This window comes from Syngnathus floridae, unplaced genomic scaffold (genome assembly GCF_059516105.1).
Source record: "Syngnathus floridae isolate MCC-2025c unplaced genomic scaffold, RoL_Sflo_1.0 HiC_scaffold_46, whole genome shotgun sequence".
NCBI lineage: Eukaryota > Metazoa > Chordata > Actinopteri > Syngnathiformes > Syngnathidae > Syngnathus > Syngnathus floridae.
The window spans coordinates 305922-325785 of NW_028284075.1; the positions used below are offsets into that span (position 1 = coordinate 305922).

The 19864-nt window shown below is 47.7% G+C and overlaps 1 long non-coding RNA gene across 2 annotated transcripts; it reads right to left on the minus strand.

The window, feature by feature from the left end:
• Positions 1-1930: 1930 nt before the first annotated feature.
• LOC148378423 (uncharacterized) lies at positions 1931-4476 on the minus strand. 2 transcript variants are annotated; one of them, XR_015855897.1, is made up of 4 exons: positions 4031-4476; positions 3807-3849; positions 3606-3683; positions 1931-2041 (listed from the first exon to the last, which is right to left on the minus strand). It is a non-coding gene; the product is annotated as an uncharacterized LOC148378423 (long non-coding RNA). The 2 variants fall into 2 exon arrangements; XR_015855896.1 differs by lacking the exon at positions 3807-3849 and having other exon boundaries at positions 4031-4457.
• Positions 4477-19864: the final 15388 nt, after the last annotated feature.

The following is a 19864-nucleotide window of genomic DNA, read 5'->3' on the forward strand; positions in this document are numbered from 1 at the left end:
GCTCAGTGGCTCACGGCCATCGCGCCAACAGATTTGAATTTTGGCGGAGGTTCGGGCAATTACGTCATATCCACGGCACATGACTGCGACGTAATACCCGCTTATCTGAAACGGCAGTTAAAAGTAGAGTTACATCAAGTTTTCTTGGAACCTAAACGAATGAAAGAAAACTATCATTTGGCCACAACCAACATTCACAGATACAACACAAGGTGCGGGGTTGGGGTTAAAGATTGAGTGAAGGGCCCTCGTTTTAAACTACTGTTTTGAAAAGGAGTGGGAACAAGTAAGACGTATTTAATTTATTTAATGGGAAGTAGTAAGACTTATTAAATTTATTTAATCTACTTTTCTTCCCAGGCAAAATTTGATGTGCTGCAATTCCAAATTTCCAAAGTGAATGAAGGAATGAAGTCCTTTAAATTATGATTTTGTATAAATACTAGGCATTAACACAAAATCGACGGCACAAAATGGGCAGACTTTACTTGTTTGAAAAGGACTGGTTACAAGACAGACTTTTTTAATTTATTTAATGGGAAGAAGACTTATTTAGTTTAATTGATCTATTTTTGTTCCCTGCCAAAATTCGATTTGCTGCAATTCCAAATTTCCAAAGTGAATGAAGGAAAGAAGTCGTTTAAATTATGATTTTGTTTAAATACTAGGCATAGACACAAAATCTACGGCACAAAATGGGCAGACTTTACTTGTTTGAAGAGGACTGGTTACAAGACAGACTTTTCTGATTTATTTAATGGGAAGAGGACTTATTTAGTTTATTTAATCTATTTTTGTTCCCTGGCAAAATTGGATTTGCTGAAATTGTATTTTGCCAAATCTCGATTTGAGACCTGATAGGAAGTATTAAACGCTTAGTTAAATCAATACAAGTTGGTAATAAGAGCGAGTAATGTTGGTTGAACCGATGAATGAAGGTTGAAAGCAATTTAAATTATGACTTTGTATAAATACTAGATATTAACAGAACATCTACTGCGCAAAATGGGCAGAGTTTACTTGTTTGAGAAGGAGTGGCTTATTCAAAACTAAGATTTATGTAATCTGTTTGTTCCCAGGCAAAATTGGATGTGATGCAATTCCAAATTTCACCACATGATGGTGCCCAATTTTGACTTCATAGGACATATTAAACACTTAGCTTGTTATTATGTTCAAGGTAATCAGATTTGTTTATCATTCTAATGGCCTCTTCAAAACTATTCTGGATTACTACTTTGGATCTATTCTACATTACTTGGCAACAACATACTCTGTAACAGATTAGGCAGTATAATCACATATGTTAACTTGAGAGTGCCCACACTCAATCTACTTATCGTGATGTGTTAAATCAATTACTGTTAGACATTATTTGTCTGATAATCTACCAAATCTTTGAATTGAAGAATTTGTGATTTAATTAATAGCTTGTTCAGGGTAATCAGACTTGTATATAATTCTAATGGCCTTCTTTTGAAAACTATTCTGAATTACAACTTTGGATCTTATATTACTTTGCAACAATCTACTCCGTGACAGATTAGGCAGTATAATCACATATGTTAACTTCAGTGCCCACACTGTATTTATTTATGGTTATTTGTTAAATCAAGTACTGTTAGACATGAAATAGGAAGTGTTTAACATAAATGTTATGGCTACTCACCATTGTAGCTCGCTCCTGGTCAATGATACGAGCCTCTTCTTGCAGTGGAAAACTTGCAGCCAACAAACACCGTGGAACCTAAAGGAATGAAATTAAACATTAACATTTCGCCTCGACCAATTTTCACACGTACAACGCAACGCGGCTACACTTCTGCTATTACAAACGTAAATCTCCTTAAACACAATGAGTGTTACTTACCGTGTACGCTCTAGACGGTCCAGTTGCAAGCAGAAAATAAAGATATTTCTGTTGATAATCGTCGCTGCTCAGTGGCTCACGGCCATCGCGCCAACAGATTTGAATTTTGGCGGAGGTTCGGGCAATTACGTCATATCCGCGGCATTTGACTGCGACGTAATACCCGCTTATCTGAAACGGCAGTTAAAAGTAGAGTTACATCAAGTTTTCTTGGAACCTAAACGAATGAAAGAAAACTATCATTTGGCCACAACCAACATTCACAGATACAACACAACGTGCGGGGTTGAGGTTAAAGATTGAGTGAAGGACCCTCGTTTTAAACTACTGTTTTGAAAAGGAGTGGGAACAAGTAAGACGTATTTAATTTATTTAATGGGAAGTAGTAAGACTTATTAAATTTATTTAATCTACTTTTCTTCCCAGGCAAAATTTGATGTGCTGCAATTCCAAATTTCCAAAGTGAATGAAGGAATGAAGTCCTTTAAATTATGATTTTGTATAAATACTAGGCATTAACACAAAATCGACGGCACAAAATGGGCAGACTTTACTTGTTTGAAAAGGACTGGTTACAAGACAGACTTTTTTAATTTATTTAATGGGAAGAAGACTTATTTAGTTTAATTGATCTATTTTTGTTCCCTGCCAAAATTCGATTTGCTGCAATTCCAAATTTCCAAAGTGAATGAAGGAAAGAAGTCGTTTAAATTATGATTTTGTTTAAATACTAGGCATAGACACAAAATCTACGGCACAAAATGGGCAGACTTTACTTGTTTGAAGAGGACTGGTTACAAGACAGACTTTTCTGATTTATTTAATGGGAAGAGGACTTATTTAGTTCATTTAATCTATTTTTGTTCCCTGGCAAAATTGGATTTGCTGAAATTGTATTTTGCCAAATCTCGATTTGAGACCTGATAGGAAGTATTAAACGCTTAGTTAAATCAATACAAGTTGGTAATAAGAGCGAGTAATGTTGGTTGAACCGATGAATGAAGGTTGAAAGCAATTTAAATTATGACTTTGTATAAATACTAGATATTAACAGAACATCTACTGCGCAAAATGGGCAGAGTTTACTTGTTTGAGAAGGAGTGGCTTATTCAAAACTAAGATTTATGTAATCTGTTTGTTCCCAGGCAAAATTGGATGTGATGCAATTCCAAATTTCACCACATGATGGTGCCCAATTTTGACTTCATAGGACATATTAAACACTTAGCTTGTTATTATGTTCAAGGTAATCAGATTTGTTTATTATTCTAATGGCCTCTTCAAAACTATTCTGGATTACTACTTTGGATCTATTCTACATTACTTGGCAACAACATACTCTGTAACAGATTAGGCAGTATAATCACATATGTTAACTTGAGAGTGCCCACACTCAATCTACTTATCGTGATGTGTTAAATCAATTACTGTTAGACATTATTTGTCTGATAATCTACCAAATCTTTGAATTGAAGAATTTGTGATTTAATTAATAGCTTGTTCAGGGTAATCAGACTTGTATATAATTCTAATGGCCTTCTTTTGAAAACTATTCTGAATTACAACTTTGGATCTTATATTACTTTGCAACAATCTACTCGGTGACAGATTAGGCAGTATAATCACATATGTTAACTTCAGTGCCCACACTGTATTTATTTATGGTTATTTGTTAAATCAAGTACTGTTAGACATGAAATAGGAAGTGTTTAACATAAATGTTATGGCTACTCACCATTGTAGCTCGCTCCTGGTCAATGATATGAGCCTCTTCTTGCAGTGGAAAACTTGCAGCCAACAAACACCGTGGAACCTAAAGGAATGAAATTAAACATTAACATTTCGCCCGGACCAACATTCACACGTACAACGCAACGCGGCTACACTTCTGCTATTACAAACGTAAATCTCCTTAAACACAACGAGTGTTACTTACCGTGTACGCTCTAGGCAAAATTGGATGTGATGCAATTCCAAATCTATCTGAAACGGCAGTTAAAAGTAGAGTTACATCAAGTTTTCTTTTTTAATCAACACAATCATTTACAACCGTTGACCAGAAAGAATCGTCGAAATTCGACGTCCCCCACAAACGCCACGCTCACTCGCTTTTCAGGGCAACAAAAGTACTTCTTTTTAAAAACGATGAGTTGTACTTACCGTGTACGCTCTGGACGGTCCAGTTGCAAGCAGAAAATAAAAATATTTCTCTTGTTAGTCGTATGTTACCATCCGCTGTGTCTTTGTCAACATCGCCGCCATTTTCCTACTTCCTGCTGCGAGCCACGCCCACGGATTTAAATTTGGGCGGAAGCTCTTTCCATTGGCGTCGTTTTCGCGTATAGCAAATCCGATTGGTTGGGAAGGGGGCACGGTTATGCAGCCGAGGGGTCCTGTGATCGGTGGGATGTAAAGTAGGCGTCGACGTCACGTCCGCGTCACGTGACCACGACGTGGCAGACGTCAAATAGCAACCGCTGTTTTGTTTAGTAGACTTACAGTTGTTATGCATTGACATAATGGCGCACACACCAAATAGATTTAAATAAATTAAATAATTCTTCTGCCCACTCTCTTTTAAACAAGTTAACTCTCCCCGCGGATTTGAATTCCGGCGAAAGTTACGCCCATCGACGTCACGTATGTCACGTGACCACGACGTGGCAGATGTCATATAGCAACCGCTGTTTTGTTTAGTAGATTTACAGTTGTTATGCATTGGCATAATGGTGTGCACTCAAAATAGATTTAAATAAATTAAATATTTCTTCTGCCTACTCCCTTTTAAACAAGTTAACTCTGCCCACGTCCATTGACGTCTTGTCTGCGTCACGTGACCACGACGTAGCGACGTCATATAGTAACCGCTGTTTTGACCAGTAGACTTAGTTATTATGCGTTGACATAATGGCGCACTGGTTAGCATGGCCACCTCTTAAGCATGATGATGCGGGTTCGACGCCTGATCAATGTTAGCATGGAGTGAGCTGAAGTGCATGGCGCTGAAGATTTGAATCTTTGAAATGCGCTGAGGTCTGACATATCAGGCAGAATGGTTTGCCATCACGTTCAACAAAAAATAGAAACTTTCCCACTCTGATTAAAACGTCCTGTGTTCATCTACGTATTTTCGTTTTGCTGTGCATCTTTTCCCTGCCATTTCGAGAGCCCAATTGACACTCATAGTTTAAAGAAATGTGTTTGCCCATCCTACTTTGTGGAATTTCACCACATGCGCTTTTGACCAAAATACCAAATTGAACTCAAGTGAAGCCAACACGCACAACCCCCCCCCCCCCCACACACACACACACACACACAAATGTTGATATGAACATAAAAGAGCCGCATGCGGTTCGGGAGTTGCGGCTTGGCCAAACCTGTACTATACAACTTTATTTGTATAAAATTTTCACAACAGCTGTCACACAAACAAAGCGGGAAAAACCGAAGACGTGCGTGTTCCGCCCACGCTGGATTTATTTGCACCTTTGAAAAGACACCGTATTGCCGCAGATGTGGCAAAGAGTACTTTTGGGCATCTGAGACGGAAGGATGTCCAAAGCATCACGTCACCTGCTCTGGTAGGCATGGTGGTGGGACGTTGAGGTCAACCGCTTTGGGGTTGGCTGACTCTTTGATCGCAGGATGCCACACACTTGAAGACAGAAGCAGAAAAGCAGAGCTAAATGCAAAATGTACTCACCGGTGACTCCAATTTTTTTCCCCCCTGAAGAAACAGCTGGACGGGTGGCCCCGGCTGGCCAGTGGGACTCTTGTTATTCTGACCCTTTTTAGTGCGCGTTTGGGGCAACAACCGTTTTTTTGTGGCGCTCTCTTCTGGTTCAAAAGTGCCCTGCATGTGAATTTGCTTTTCCTGCCTTCTGATTGGATGAGCGCCGGTGTGACGCGGTGCCTCTGTCACCGTGGCGGGGGGTATACGTTGGCATCGGAGCGTCTGCCAACGTCTGAGACCGGCTGGCAGTGTATCGGAGGTGTCGAGTGCGGTGCCGCTGGAGCTCACTCACCAGCTGGTGTTAGGGCCACAGAATGAAGGCCAAGGAGAAGAATAGAAAGAGAAACAGAAACTTCTCCTCCAATTGTTTGATTTGTCTCTTCTGAGCTTCGATGAATTCTTTCAGCTCTTTGTTCCTCTAGGACGGACAAATGGAAAGTGGCATTCAAAAGCCAGTAAGCGTGCAAGTAAGTGCCGGGCTGGCTTTGGGCCCTTACCTGTTGCGCGCTGTGCAGCAGATCCATTCTCTCTTGGAGGATGCAAGCGTCGCGCTCCCTCAACTCGCACATCAGGGCTCGCTTCCATTGGTCCACGGCGCTCCTAAGCTCTTCTCTCTGATCCGCCGTCAGCACGTCATTCACGCCAGCGTGGCTGGCTTTTTCGCCGTCCGTGGCGGGGCAGTCCCGCTGCGGTAGCGCCTCGTACAACATGGCCTCCAGCTCCAGGATCCTCTGGGCCGCAATCCTCGTCCATCAGTGGTCCGGCGGGAGATTTGAGGGCGGCTTACCTTATGAGCCTGGTCCATGGAACACTTCCTGAAGTCCAACTCTTCATCCAGGTAGCCCTTCTGCTTGCAGAACATATCCTAGCACAGCTCAAGGTCAGAATTGTTGGGGCACATTGCCGGAGTTCCCCTTGGCTGATGTCGCGTGTCTGTCTACCTTCTCACTTTCAATGTCCAACATCTTCTGTTGAAGTGCTGACTTGGTCACTTTGATGTATTCTAACCACTGAGGAAAGGCTGCTGTCACATAAGCAGAATGCGAGAGCGTGCGTGGACGTGCGCGTTACCTTCTCGGCTAGGGTGAGAAGGGTCCTGGCGTGAATCACGACCACCTGCTCCTCGTTGGTGAGATTCTGCAAGAGCCCAAAGGCGCAGCGTCAACAAGCTTCTTTCAGCGCAAAGCCTTCCAAAAGTCACATTTGAGCCGCCGAGTCTCGTGGAGTGCGAACATAAGGAGTTCGACATACACTTACGGCGTTATAGCCCAGGATGTCCAGCTTCTTCATCAGATCACTGATGACGATGTCCGGGGGAAAGGCGCAAGGAGCAATGTAAGGTGTTCTGGGACCTCGGGTTAAGGTTAGGGTTGCGAGGGACGCCTTACGTACGCTCACGCCCTCGGCCTCGCAGTAGATCTGCAAAGGGCTGAGGCCGTCTGGGAAACGGACTTGCAGAAACTTCAAGACGGGGGAGCGCCACTCCCTCTCCTGAAAGGCAGAGGCATGCATCCGTCCGTCCGTCCGTCCGTCCGTCCGTCACATCTCTGGCCTCAACACGCTTGTGCGAGTCTTCCCACCTCCAGCTCCAGGATGCGGAACTCAAGGAGTTCGTTTTGGTCTCGGATATCCTGGATGTGCTCTTTCAGACGCGCTTCTTCCGCCTCCATCCGCCTGACCTGAAAAGACAGTCAGACCTCATCTGCGGGGCTTCCCGACAAGTGTGACGCCAAGCGACTCCGCCCAGCGCCTTTCTTTCCGTCACCTTTTCGGCCAACTGCTGATTGCTCTGACGCAGCAGCTGCTTCTCCTCCACCCACTTGACATTCTAGAAGAGACAAACGCGTGGACAGCTTTGGAATGTTGTGTCATTTTCATCCACAAATTCTTTGGTTGACTGGAAAATGACATTTGCTTTTCTCCGCATTTTCCCAGCCACGTTCGGGGGGGGGGGGGGGGGGTTGGTCCAGTAATGCCAGACGGATGAGTGACTGAAGAATGTAGCTATTTTGTCTGAGAAAAAGGTGTGCTCATTGATGAGCTTACCTGTCCTTGTTGCTTCAGCGCTGACTCCAGATCTGCTACTCTGCTTTGATAGTGACCCATTTCTACCATCAGCTTTTCTCTGGTCTGAAAGGAGGAGGAGGGAGGCTCCTCCTCCTCCTTTCAGACCAGAGAACACCCGAGGCTGGGTGAGAACGGGGAGGCTGCGACCCGGCCGGGGGTTGCGGGAAGGGGCGCCACCTTGATCTCCTTCTCGGCGTCGTAGTCCCCTTCGCTGGTCTGGGCTAGCAGAGCGTAGGCTCGTTGCAGCGCTTGATATTCTTGCGTCAGCTGGCGGTAGCGAAGCTCTGCCTCTTCATGCACACACCAATGCAACACAGCACTAGTACCAGAATCAGTCAGACCGGCGACAAAGCACCCGCGACGCAAAGACGAGTCCGATTCCAGGCTGAAGAGGAATGTTTGGTGCCAATACGCTGGCAGAAATGGCGGGCTACCTCTTCGGGTTCCGTGTCGGGGGTTCTGTCGGTGTGAAAAGACAAGGACGATCCGTCCGAGTCCACCAACACGTCTTCGTCGTAGCCGTAAAATGTTTCGATGACCTGCGGGCGCGGAAGCAAACATCTCTCTGAACAAACTGAAGCGACACCTCACGATGAATCGACGAGAGGAACGATAGCGAGAAAAAGGCCATTTCATCTTGCGCAACACCAAGCAGCCGCAAACAAACAGACTCACCTTGCAGGACCTCACGCTTTGTTCCTCCTCAGAGATTCTCGACGTCGGTATCGTAGCATCAAATCTCTCTCCTGTCGACACAAATAATCCGCCTTTGAGATTCTTTGGATGCAAAGGGAACGAACGGCTCCGGCGCAGAAACAAACGCGACTCACAATGACATTTCTGACATGAGCTCCTGTCTCCAGAGCCTGAAAAACACGTCACCGGCGATGATTGGAGGGACGCTCGTCTTTTCCAAAAGTGACAACTACAGGGTGTGTCAGGGTTTTCCAGATTATCTTTATCGTATCATTGTGTTGCTTTGACTTTGACTGCGACCTGTAATAAATAATATTATTTATCCCTTATTTATCCCTATCGCTTATCCCTTCCTACACAAAGTCGTAAAACACCCCTTGCTATGTTTTGACTAGAGGTCAAGGGCTTCCTCTATTCAATCCACTCTTACACCCACCCTGTTTCTCTTAATTAAAATGCTCGTGCAGGAGCCGAGAGTCAGACTTCATTCGTACAACGGATGGACTCTCCACCTGCAGGTGTCCAAAAGAACTTACTTGTCTCCCGTGTGGTTCTTGCAAAATAAGTTGGAGCGAGCGCAACTCTAACAGGGTGCATTTTGCCACTAGCTGCCTACGGACAATGACGTCGCGCTCGCGGCTCATGGTTGACGGGCTGAGCAGCCGGGCAAGTCCGTCGTTTTCAGCGCACAGCGAGTGGCAAAGGCGCTGACAAAACGGGAGCTTTGAGCTGCTGAAAACGGCAAAACAAGTCTAAAGCGTGTTCAAACGCGTGCGCACAATGCTCCTGCTTGAAAGGTCGGAATTTAAGGGGCCAATTTTTTGGATGGCGGCCGCCGGCCAAGCTTTGGACGGAAAAGGTTTCCTGGCGACAGCGAGCGAGCGCGGCGCTGCCGTACGTGCACCGAGTCGCCTGCCTGAAGACCTTGGACAAGTCGTCGATGATGTGCCGCTGCTCCACAACTTGAAGGAACTCCATTTCACCGTCCTGCTGGCCGCAACCGCGGTCCAGGTCATTGAGCGAACTAGGCCTTCTCTGTGGAACACAAATGCAGTGGACTCTGTTGGCACGCCGCCGTTGTCCGCGTCGACTTACCAAGCTTGCCATCTCCTCGTTCTCCTGGGTGACAAAGCGCACTTTGTTTTCAAGGCGACACAGCACCAGCGAGAGTTCTTCATTCTTCCTGCTCAGGCGTTTGTTTTTGTACAGGAGTGGCAGAAACTGGCTTTCTGTTTCTCTCAGTCGCTTTAGCTGCAAGCATGAAGTGCGGGATGTGAAAGACGCACAACACGCGGGCCAGAACGTATCCATTCCTTTTGCATCGGTTTGAACGGAATCGTGGCTTTGGCTCCCAATAAAAGACATCTACCAGGCAACCGACTCGCCGCGCCGCTCAACTAATAAGCAAGCGCAATGGGTGCCTCGCTGGATGGCGCGCATCAAACGTAGCGCAAACCTTCAAGCGTGCCGTCAATAAATTACCAGTTCATTGCGCTCTTCAGAAAGCAGGGCGTTTCGATCCTCCAGTTTCCTGATGACTGCGCTGAGCTCAGCGATTTTCAGATGAAACCGTCGCGTGTCCCGATCCTCCTGAGACTGAAAACGCCCCGCAACACACACACACAAGCACTCGTTCAAAGTTCAAAACTGTTTTTGTGCTACCTTCCTCCAGCAACGAACTAAGTCATGCGTACTGCAAGTGTGTGATGAGGTGGCTTACGCAATGAAGAGGATTGCTAGTAGCGGCGTTGACCCCACTTCCAGGGTAGTTTAGGCCCGCCCTTTGGGAATCCCTCAGGGCAGCGATCTGCTGCTCGGCAGCCTGAGTCTGCAGCTGAAGGCGGTGGACGTGGCCGGCCCCAGGGCTTCATCCAAAACACTAACCGCTCTGTCTTTCAGCTTGATCTCATCCGTCTGGATGTACAAACGGGGAGCGCTCAGGCAGGCGGGCAAACTCATTTGCCAGAATTGTGACAAAAACAAAGAGAGCAACCGGCCAATTTTTTTCTTGAATCGACTAGAACACCTTTGCTGTGACAAAAGCGAAGCGAGCAACCGGACATTTTCTTCTTGTGAAATAGAATAGAATAGAATGCCTTAGGTGTCATTGCACTGCAGGTATACAACGAAATTGGGAACATAGCCACGCACCGCGCATCTGATCAGTCCTACCAGTCGGCGGATCTCCCTCTCGCAGTCTCTCTTGGTTCGGCTCAGCTCCTCCCGATGCTGGTGATGAGCCGATCGGAGCTCGGCCGCTCGGGACTGCCAGGCCTGCTGGGCCGCTGCCAGGGCTTCTTCCGCGCTCCTGGTGGAGGCGACACCGCTCGGTCTCCCGACACCGCCGCGTCTCCTCCACCTCCGCCAGCAAAGCGCCCCCCCTCCTCACCTGAGCAGACATTGCGCCACACCGGGCCGTTGAGACCGCAACGGAGCGCCGCGACGCTTACTGGGGACAAGCTACACAATACGGTAGCGGCCGCATCGAAGCCCGACGTGGCGTGCGGATAGTCAGACACGGATAGAGCGGATCACCTTGTCCATGGAGCCGTCCCTCAGGCTGAGGACCAAGGCATTCAGTCGCTGGATCTCTCCATCTTTGATTTTGATCACTCTCATCAGCTCCATTTCATGCTGCCGCAGTAATGTCTCCCTGGTAATGGCTAACTCTTTCTGCTTCTCCTCATGGAGTTTGCTTTTGAGTTCCGTCATGGCGGCGGTGGCACGGTGGTGCTCCGCCCGCAGGTCCTGACTTCTCTCTCTCTCCAGACAGCTGACCTGATATGACTTAGACTTAGACTTAGACAAACTTTATTGTCATCTTGTCTGCACATGGTGCATACAAAACGAAATTCCGTTGCATACGTCTTACAACAAAGTAGTGATATTGCAGTTGAATAGAAGTAACATACCCTATGAAAATATATATATATACATATATACTATATATATATATATATATATATATATATATATATATATTAAAAATAAGTATAAAGTGCAGCAGTGATAATTATGCAATAGTGCAAGTAGGCAAAACAGTATTCAAGAGTGTGCAGAGGAATGCTAAACCATGTATTAAACTTCTATTTAAAGGGTTTATACAAGTTCAGTAAAGTTGGTAGTGCGAGATAGTGCAAGATAGAGGTCCGTAGTGTCATAAAGTACAGTTCTGTGAATGTGTGATGCAGAGTTCAGTTTAGAGCTCAACAGTTCTAGTGTTCAACAGTCTGATGACAGCAGGGAAAAAGCTGTTGCAGAACCTGGTGGACCTGCAGCGGATGCTGCAAACCTCTTCCCAGAGGGCAGCAGGGAGAACAGTCCATGGTGGGGGTGTGATGGGTCATTGATGATGTTACGGGCACGGGACATGCAGCGCTGAGATGAAATGTCCTGAATGGAGGGAAGAGGAGCCCCTATGATCCTCTCTGCTGTCCTCACCACTCTCCTCACGTTCTTCCAATCGGAGGCGGTGCAGCCTCCACACCACACAGAGAGACAGCTTGTCAGAATGCTCTCTATGGTGCTCCTGTAGAACGTCCTCATGATGGGTGGGGGCAGGTGGGCTCTCCTCATCCTCCGCAGGAAGTACAAGCGCTTCTGTGCCCTCTTGACCAGTGCCGTAGTGTTCATAGTCCAGGTGAGGTCTTCTGTGATGTGGACCCCCAGGAATTTGGTGGTGCTGACCACCTCCACAGCTGAGCTGTTGATGATCAGTGGAGCGTGGTGAGGCTGTTTTTTCCTGAAGTCGACGATGATCTCCTTCATCTTCTCCTCATTCAGGATCAGGCTGTTTTCTCTGCACCAGCCCACCAGCTGCTCCACCTCCTCTCTGTAGTCCAGGTCGTTGTTGTCTCTGATGAGCCCCACCACCGTTGTGTCGTCTGCTGACTTCACGATGTGATTGGTGGTGAACCTGAGGACGCAGTCGTGTGTCATCAGGGTGCACAGCAGGGGGCTCAGGACGCAGCCCTGAAGGGAGCCTGTGCTGAGGGTGATGACATCAGAGGTGTTCTGTCCGACCCGGACTGACTGAGGTCTGTTGGTGAGGAAGTCTAGCAGCCAGTTGCGAAGGGGGGTGTTGAAGCCCAGGTGTTCCAATTTTCCTACCAGATGCTGTGGGATGATGGTGTTAAACGCTGAGCTGAAGTCCAGGAACAGCCTCCGCACATGGGTGTTCTTCTCCTCCAGGTGAGCCAGGCTCAGGTGAAGAACGGAGGAGATGGCGTCCTGAGTGGAGCGGTTTTGCCGGTCGGCAAACTGGAACGGGTCAAATAATAGGGGGAGTCTGGAAACGATGTGACCTTTAAGCAGCCTTTCGAAGCACTTCATCATAACCGGAGTCAGTGCAACAGGCCGGTAATCATTAAATGAGGTGATTTGAGGTTTCTTCGGCACCGGAATGATGGAGGCAGTCTTAAAGCACGCCGGCACTGTGGCTTGGCCCAGCGAGGTGTTAAAAATGTCTGTGATGACCCCAGCCAGATGACTTGCACATTCCCTGAACACACGCCCAGGAATGTTGTCGGGGCCAGGGGCCTTACAGGGGTTGACTCTCCTCAGGGTCTTCAACACATCGGCGGAGTCAAGGCAGAGTACCGCCTCTTCCTGATGGGGGACAGTTTTAACTGCTGGAGTGCCGTTTAGTGCCTCGAACCTCCCAAAGAAGTTATTTAGACCATTTAGAAAGTCAGCATCAACTACACCCACCGGGGGGGGGGGGAGGGTGAGTTGTAGTCTGTAATCGCCCGTATGCCTTGCCACATACTCCTGATGTTTTTGACGTCGTGGAAACGATCCTGAAATTTTCGACTGCGGTCTCGCTTCGCTATCCTGATGGCACGGTTCAAGTTGGCTCTCGCTGTCCTCAGTGTCTCCTTGTCGCCAGACTTGAAGGCAGAGTTCCGCGCTCGTAGCGTTTGACGTACCTCCTCAGTCATCCAGGGTCGTTGGTTGCCCCGGGTGATGATATTCTTAGTGGTGCTGACGTCCTCGGTGCATTTGTTGATGTAGGCTGACACAGTCATGGCACACGCATGTCTAATCTACATCGGGAAAACTGGGAGGGAGGGAGGCAGGCAGGGAGGCAGGCAGGGAGGCAGGCAGGGAGGCAGGCAGTGTCTGTCTGTTGAGGTTTTCACCTTGTTCTTCTCCTGCTGAAGTTCTAACTGGACGTCCATCAGTTTGGTTCTCAGCTCGTCATTGGCGGCCTGAAGGGCGTCCGTTCGCTCCGCCTTGGCCCGCCCTGCCGGAGCTCGTTTGGACATCTCTTACTCGAGTCTCGCCCGGTCGTCAGTCAGAGATCACAACATTTGTACCTGGAGAGCACAAACGCAGCGCTGTTTTCCACTGGCTTCGAACTCAACTTCAATCGGTACCGTAACTTACAACATCATAAACATAGAACTAGCTTGACTTAGTCATTGAATAAATGCATTTGGTTCTTCAAAACTGCATCACGCAACATAGCGTGACCGAGACGGCCGTTATCCACCTGCGTGAAGTTATTTGGTGAAATGAATGAGATGTTTAAGACACCATCGTTCTGTCTCTATGTAGATGAAGGTAAATAATCGATTGCTGAAGGTCCAAAGGTGTTGTGATAAACAAATAAACATATTAGTGATTAGTGACATATTTGTGATAAACATATTAGGCAGGATAATCACACATGTTAACGTGACTGCCCACACTGTATTTATTTATGGTTATTTGTTAAATCGAGTACTGTTAGACATGAAATAGGAAGTGTTTAACATAAATGGAAGACGAAAGGGGTACTCACCATTGTAGCTCCTGCTGGTCAATGATACGAGCCTCTTCTTGCAGTGGAAAACATACAGCCAACAAACACCGTGGAACCTAAAGGAATGAAATTAAACATTAACATTTAGCCTCAACCAACATTCACAGATACAACGCAACGCAAACTACACAAACGTAAATCTTTTTAAACACAATGAGTTGTACTTACCGTGTACGCTCTAGACGGTCCACTTGCAAGCGGAAAATAAAGATATTTCTGTTGATAATCGTCGTGTTTGTATCCGGTGTCTCGCTCAAGGCCATTGCGCCCACAGATTTGAATTTTGGCGAGAGTTCAGCCTATTGACGTCATTTCCGCGGTGTAATACCCGCATATCTGAAACGGCAAAGTTAAGAGTAGAGTTAAATAAAGTTTTTAGTCAACGCAATAATTTACAACCGTTGACCAGTCGAAATAATCGTCGAAATTTGGCGTCTGTGGCTGGAAGCAGACGCCGAGTTCGACATTCCTCCCAAACGCCACACTCCCTCGCTTTTCAGGGCTAAAAAAAAACAGTTGTAATTACCTTGTACGCTCTAGACGGTCAAGTTGCAAGCTGAAAACAAAAATATTTGCCTTGTTAGTCATCGTGTTACTAACAGCTGTGTCTTGTTTGCCAGAACTGCCGCTTTCCTACTTCCTGTTGCAAGCCACGCCCACGGATTATAATTTTGCCGTGAGTTCCGCCTATTGACGTCATGTCCGCGTCACATGACTGCGACGTAATATTATCTAAAACTGTTTGTGCGGTATTGTGTTGTTCTGTGCGGTATTGTGTTATTCTGTGCGGCGTCGTGTTGTTCTGTGCGGCGTCGTGTTGTTCAGTGCGACGTCGTGTTGTTCAGTGCGGCATGGTGTTGTTCAGTGCGGCATGGTGTTGTTCAGTGCGGCATGGTGTTGTTCAGTGCGGCATAATGTTGTTCAGTGCGGCATAATGTTGTTCAGTGCGGCATGGTGTTGTTCAGTGCGGCATGGTGTTGTTCAGTGCGGCATGGTGTTGTTCAGTGCGGCATAATGTTGTTCAGTGCGCCATAATGTTGTTCAGTGCGGCATGGTGTTGTTCAGTGCGGGATGGTGTTGTTCAGTGCAGGATGGTGTTGTTCAGTGCGGCATGGTGTTGTTCAATGCGGCATGGTGTTGTTCAGTGCGGGATGGTGTTGTTCAGTGCGGCATGGTGTTGTTCAATGCGGCATGGTGTTGTTCAGTGCGGGATGGTGTTGTTCAGTGCAGGATGGTGTTGTTCAGTGCGGCATGGTGTTGTTCAGTGCGGAATGGTGTTGTTCAGTGCGGCATGGTGTTGTTCAGTGCGGCATGGTGTTGTTCAGTGCAGGATGGTGTTGTTCAATGCGGGATCGTGTTGTTCAGTGCGGCATGGTGTTGTTCAGTGCGGCATGGTGTTGTTCAGTGCGGCATAATGTTGTTCAGTGCGGCATGGTGTTGTTCAGTGCGGCATGGTGTTGTTCAGTGCGGCATGGTGTTGTTCAGTGCGGCATGGTATTGTTCAGTGCGGCATAATGTTGTCCAGTGCGCCATAATGTTGTTCAGTGCGGCATGGTGTTGTTTAGTGCGGGATGGTGTTGTTCAGTGCAGGATGGTGTTGTTCAGTGCGGCATGGTGTTGTTCAATGCGGCATGGTGTTGTTCAGTGCGGGATGGTGTTGTTCAGTGCGGCATGGTGTTGTTCAGTGCGGCATAATGTTGTTCAGTGCGGCATGGTGTTGTTCAGTGCGGCATGGTGTTGTTCAGTGCGGCATGGTGTTGTTCAGTGCGGGATGGTGTTCAATGCGGGATCGTGTTGTTCAGTGCGGGGTGGTGTTGTTCAGTGCAGGATGGTGTTGTTCAATGCGGGATCGTGTTGTTCAGTGCGGGGTGGTGTTGTTCAGTGCAGGATGGTGTTGTTCAGTGCAGGATGGTGTTGTTCAGTGCGGCATGGTGTTGTTCAATGCAGGATCGTGTTGTTCAGTGCAGCATAATGTTGTTCAGTGCAGCATGGTGTTGTTCAGTGCGGCATGGTGTTGTTCAGTGCGGCATGGTGTTGTTCAGTGCGGGATGGTGTTGTTCAGTGCGGCATGGTGTTGTTCAGTGCAGGATGGTGTTGTTCAGTGCGGCATGGTGTTGTTTAATGCGGCATGGTGTTGTTCAGTGCGGCATGGTGTTGTTCAGTGCGGCATGGTGTTGTTCAGTGCGGCATGGTGTTGTTCAGTGCAGGATGGTGTTGTTCAGTGCAGGATGGTGTTGTTCAATGCGGCATGGTGTTGTTCAGTGCGGGATGGTGTTGTTCAGTGCAGGATGGTGTTGTTCAGTGCGGCATGGTGTTGTTCAGTGCGGAATGGTGTTGTTCAGTGCGGCATGGTGTTGTTCAGTGCGGCATGGTGTTGTTCAGTGCAGGATGGTGTTGTTCAATGCGGGATGGTGTTGTTCAGTGCGGGATGGTGTTGTTCAGTGCAGGATGGTGTTGTTCAGTGCGGCATGGTGTTGTTCAATGCGGGATGGTGTTGTTCAGTGCAGGATGGTGTTGTTCAGTGCGGCATGGTGTTGTTCAATGCGGCATGGTGTTGTTCAGTGCGGCATGGTGTTGTTCAGTGCGGAATGGTGTTGTTCAGTGCGGCATGGTGTTGTTCAGTGCAGCGTGGTGTTGTTCAGTGCGGCATGGTGTTGCTCAGTGCGGCATGGTGTTGTTCAGTGCGGGATGGTGTTGTTCATTGCGGCATGGTGTTGTTCAGTGCGGCATGGTGTTGCTCAGTGCGGCATGGTGTTGTTCAGTGCGGCATAATGTTGTTCAGTGCGCCATAATGTTGTTCAGTGCGGCATGGTGTTGTTCAGTGCGGGATGGTGTTGTTCAGTGCGGCATAATGTTGTTCAGTGCGCCATAATGTTGTTCAGTGCGGCATGGTGTTGTTCAGTGCGGGATGGTGTTGTTCAGTGCAGGATGGTGTTGTTCAGTGCGGCATGGTGTTGTTCAGTGCGGCATAATGTTGTTCAGTGCGGCATAATGTTGTTCAGTGCGGCATAATGTTGTTCAGTGCGGGATGGTGTTGTTCATTGCGGCATGGTGTTGTTCAGTGCGGCATGGTGTTGTTCAGTGCGGCATGGTGTTGTTCAGTGCGGGATGGTGTTGTTCAGTGCAGGATGGTGTTGTTCAGTGCGGCATGGTGTTGTTCAGTGCGGCATGGTGTTGTTCATTTCGGCATAATGTTGTTCAGTGCGGCATAATGTTGTTTAGTGCGGCATGGTGTTGTTCAGTGCGGGATGGTGTTGTTCAGTGCGTTATAATGTTGTTCAGTGCGGCATGGTGTTGTTCAGTGCGGCATGGTGTTGTTCAGTGCGGCATGGTGTTGTTCAGTGCGGCATAATGTTGTTCAGTGCGGCATAATGTTGTTCAGTGCGGCATGGTGTTGTTCAGTGCGGGATGGTGTTGTTCAGTGCGGCATGGTGTTGTTCAGTGCGGCATGGTGTTGTTCAGTGCGGCATGGTGTTGTTCAGTGCGGCATGGTGTTGTTCAGTGCGGCATGGTGTTGTTCAGTGCAGGATGGTGTTGTTCAGTGCAGGATGGTGTTGTTCAATGCGGCATGGTGTTGTTCAGTGCGGGATGGTGTTGTTCAGTGCAGGATGGTGTTGTTCAGTGCGGCATGGTGTTGTTCAGTGCGGAATGGTGTTGTTCAGTGCGGCATGGTGTTGTTCAGTGCGGCATGGTGTTGTTCAGTGCAGGATGGTGTTGTTCAATGCGGGATGGTGTTGTTCAGTGCGGGATGGTGTTGTTCAGTGCAGGATGGTGTTGTTCAGTGCGGCATGGTGTTGTTCAATGCGGGATGGTGTTGTTCAGTGCAGGATGGTGTTGTTCAGTGCGGCATGGTGTTGTTCAATGCGGCATGGTGTTGTTCAGTGCGGCATGGTGTTGTTCAGTGCGGAATGGTGTTGTTCAGTGCGGCATGGTGTTGTTCAGTGCAGCGTGGTGTTGTTCAGTGCGGCATGGTGTTGCTCAGTGCGGCATGGTGTTGTTCAGTGCGGGATGGTGTTGTTCATTGCGGCATGGTGTTGTTCAGTGCGGCATGGTGTTGCTCAGTGCGGCATGGTGTTGTTCAGTGCGGCATAATGTTGTTCAGTGCGCCATAATGTTGTTCAGTGCGGCATGGTGTTGTTCAGTGCGGGATGGTGTTGTTCAGTGCGGCATAATGTTGTTCAGTGCGCCATAATGTTGTTCAGTGCGGCATGGTGTTGTTCAGTGCGGGATGGTGTTGTTCAGTGCAGGATGGTGTTGTTCAGTGCGGCATGGTGTTGTTCAGTGCGGCATAATGTTGTTCAGTGCGGCATAATGTTGTTCAGTGCGGCATAATGTTGTTCAGTGCGGGATGGTGTTGTTCATTGCGGCATGGTGTTGTTCAGTGCGGCATGGTGTTGTTCAGTGCGGCATGGTGTTGTTCATTTCGGCATAATGTTGTTCAGTGCGGCATAATGTTGTTTAGTGCGGCATGGTGTTGTTCAGTGCGGGATGGTGTTGTTCAGTGCGTTATAATGTTGTTCAGTGCGGCATGGTGTTGTTCAGTGCGGCATGGTGTTGTTCAGTGCGGCATGGTGTTGTTCAGTGCGGCATAATGTTGTTCAGTGCGGCATAATGTTGTTCAGTGCGGCATGGTGTTGTTCAGTGCGGGATGGTGTTGTTCAGTGCGGGATGGTGTTGTTCAGTGCGGCATGGTGTTCAATGCGGAATGGTGTTGTTCAGTGCAGGATGGTGTTGTTCAGTGCGGCATGGTGTTGTTCAGTGCGGCATAATGTTGTTCAGTGCGGCATGGTGTTGTTCAGTGCGGCATGGTGTTGTTCAGTGCGGCATGGTGTTGTTCAGTGCGGCATAATGTTGTTCAGTGCGGCATGGTGTTGTTCAGTGCGGCATGGTGTTGTTCAGTGCGGCATAATGTTCAGTGCGGCATAATGTTGTTCAGTGCGGCATGGTGTTGTTCAGTGCGGGATGGTGTTGTTCAGTGCAGGATGGTGTTGTTCAGTGCGGCATGGTGTTCAGTGCGGGATGGTGTCTTTCAGTGCGGCATGGTGTCGTTCAGTGCGGCATGGTGTCTTTCAGTGCGGCATGGTGTCGTTCAGTGAGGCATGGTGTTGTTCAGTGCGGCATGGTGTTGTTTAGTGCGGCATGGTGTTGTTCAGTGCGGGATGGTGTTGTTCAGTGTGGCATGGTGTTCAGTGCGGCATGGTGTTGTTCAGTGCGGTATCGTGTTGTTCAGTGCGGTATCGTGTTTCTCAGTGCGGTATCGTGTTGTTCAGTGCAGTATCGTTGTGTTGTTCGTATTGTGTTTAACACTTAGCCTCTAACACTTAGCCTCTAACACTTAGCCTCTAGCATCTAGAAGGTAAATAAATAGGAAGGAAGGACTCACCGGTGACGTCTTCGCCCACGTCCAAGCGTTGTACTTTGTATTTTCATCCTTCTGACAGTGGAAAACATAGCCAACAAACACCGTGGAACCTAAACGAATGAAAGAAAACTATCATTTGGCCACAACCAACATTCACAGATACAACACAATGTGACGTGCGGGGTTGAGGTTAAAGGTTGAGTGAAGGGCCCTCGTTTTAAACTACTTTTTTGAAAAGGATTGGGAACAAGTAAGACGTATTTAATTTATTTAATGGGAAGTAGTAAGAGCTATTGAATTTAATCTATGTATTATATTCTATTGTAT